A 2,923-nucleotide genomic window follows, 5' to 3' on the forward strand; every position below is an offset into this window, starting at 1 on the left:
TATGATCGAGAACCGACAGATGAATAGCCGTGCTGTGACAGAGCATCTTGGACCATTTTCACTGAGAGGACGGGAAGTAGCCATTGACAACGGTGATGCCCAACATACAGCTTGTCATGGAAAGAAGTATGACTGATTGGATGAAGACAGTAGGAAAGCAGAGGTTCAGAGGGATAAAAGCATCTCCATACGCTGATCTGAAATCCTCACCAATGAATTACATAAGTATCTTTATCCTATTTTATATTTTAATTATATTTTAATTGTCAATTCACCATAACCATTTGAATCCGCCTGACTGAGATTTGCAAGATGACCATAGCTTGCTTCAAGCTGACAATCTCCGTGGGATCGAACCTTACTCACGTAAGGTTTATTACTTGGACGACCTAGTGCACTTGCTGGTTAGTTGTGCGAAGTTGTGAAGAAGAATTAATATTATGAACGTGCGTATCAAGTTTTTGGCGCCGTTACTGGGGATATGTTTGCAATCTCGTATTCGTTTCCGGTAACATCAGTGCCAAGCTTTTGGTCCGGCAACAACACCAAAGAATGAACGATCACAATTTCGTGCACCAAGTTTTTGGCGCCGTTGTCGGGGATTGTTCGAGTTTGGACAACTGACGGTTCATCTTGTTGCTCAGATTAGGTAATTTTCTTTTCAAAAAGTTTTCAAAAACCTTTCAAAAAATTTTTATTTGTTTGCATTTTTCTAAAAATAATTTTCGAAAAATACAAAAAAAATTTTATAAAATCATAAAAACCAAAAATAATTTTGTGTTTCTTGTTTGAGTCTAGTGTCAAATTGTAAGTTTGGTGTCAATTGCATGTTTTTCTTTTTTCTTGCATTTTTAGAAAATTCATGCATATGTTCTTTATGATCTTCAAAGTTGTTCTTGATGATATTCTTTGTTTGATCTTGTGAATTTCTTGTTTTGCATTGTATGTTGTTTTTCATATGCATTCTTGCATTCATAGTGTCCATACATGAAAATTTTTTAAGTTTAGTGTTTTGCATGTGCATTTTTTCTTAAAAAATTTTCAAAAATAAGTTCTTGATGTTCATCATGATCTTCAAAGTGTTCTTGGTGTTCATTTTGACATTCATAGTGTTCTTGCATGCATCATGTGTTTTGATCCAAAATTTTCATGCATTGAGTCTTTTTTCATGTTTTTCTCTCTCCTCATTAAAAATTCAAAAATTAAAAAAATATCTTTCCCTTTTTCTCTCATAAATTTCGAAAATTTTGAGTTGACTCAGTCAAAAATTTTTAAAATTTAGTTTTTTTTTATGAGTCAAGTCAAATTTTCAATTTAAAAATCTTATCTTTTCAAAACTTTTTCAAAAATCAAAACTTTTTTATTTTTTCTTAATATTTTCAAAAATTTCAAAATGATTTTCAAAAAATTTTTTTATTTGATTTCATATTTTCAAAAACTTTACTAACAATTAATGTGATTGATTCAAAAATTTTAAAGTTTGTTACTTGCCTATTAAGAAAAGTTCAATCTTTGAATTTTAGAATCATATCTTTTAGTTTCTTGTTAGCCAAGTAATCAATTTTAATTTTCAAAAATCAAATCTTTTTAAATTTCTTTTTCAAAATCTTTTTTAAAATAAATTTCAATCATATCTTTTTCAAAAATCAATTTCAAAATCTTTTCTAACTTCTTATCTTTTCAAAATTGATTTTCAAATCTTTTTCAATTAATCTTATCTTTTTATTTTTAAAATTCTTATCTTTTTCAAAACTACCTAACTACCTTCCTCTCTCTAATTTTCAAAAATCTCCCACCTCTTTTTCAAAATTCTTTTTAATTAACTAATTATTTTAAATTTTAATTTTAAATTTTTCTAAAAACTTTCGAAAATTGTTTTCTCTCATTTCCTTCTATTATTTATTTAATTACTAACACTTCTCTTCTACACATAATTTGAACCCTATCCTCATCTTTGTGTTTGGATTATTCATCTCTTTTCTCTACACTATTCTTCTTCTACTCACATAAAGGAACCTCTCTGTACTGTGACAAAGAAGATCCCTATTATTTTTCCGTTCTCTTCTTTTTCATATGAGCAGGAACAAGGATAAGAACATTTTTGTTGAAGCAGATCCTGAACCTGAAAGGACTCTGAAGAGGAAGCTAAGGGAAGCTAAAGCACAACTCTCTGGAGAAAACCTGACAGAAAATTTTGAAAAAGAAGGAGACATGGCCGAACCCAATAACAATGGTGGAGCTGCAAGGAAGATGCTTGGTGACTTTATTGCACTCTCTTTCAACCTCTGTGGAAGAAGCATCTCAATTCCTGCAATTGGAGCAAACAACTTTGAGCTTAAGCCTCAATTAGTTTCTCTAATGCAGCAGAATTGCAAGTTTTATGGAGGGATACAACAGCTTTTAAGGGAAAGTCAACGGTGAGTAATACAACAGCTTTTAAGGTCTTTGCAATAAGCAACGACATAGCACTATTCACTTCTCTATCTATAGTCATTGTTCTTGTTAGTATCATTCCTTTTAAGAGGAAACCACATATGAGACTATTGAGTATAGCTCACAAGGTTATGTGGGTGGCTATTGCATTTATGGCAAGTGGTTATGTTACAGCAACATGGGTGATCTTGCCACATAGTGAAGGGATGCAGTGGCTATCTGTGATGCTGATAGCACTTGGTTGTGGCTCTCTTGGGACAATCTTCATTGGTCTTAGTGTGATGCTGGTTGAACATTGGCTGAGGAAATTCAAGTGGAAAAAGACAAGAAAGGAAGGTGCAAATTCTGATGGAGAGAGTCAAAACTCAGATGTTGAGAGCTCTTATTTACATGGCTATCATTCATATTGATTAACTTAATTTGGTTCATAATGAAAATAATTTGTCACCATCCCTATAATAGTGGCCAATGTGTATACATTCCAAAGTAT

This window comes from Arachis duranensis, chromosome 8, assembly GCF_000817695.3.
Source record: "Arachis duranensis cultivar V14167 chromosome 8, aradu.V14167.gnm2.J7QH, whole genome shotgun sequence".
Taxonomy (NCBI): Eukaryota; Viridiplantae; Streptophyta; class Magnoliopsida; order Fabales; family Fabaceae; genus Arachis; species Arachis duranensis.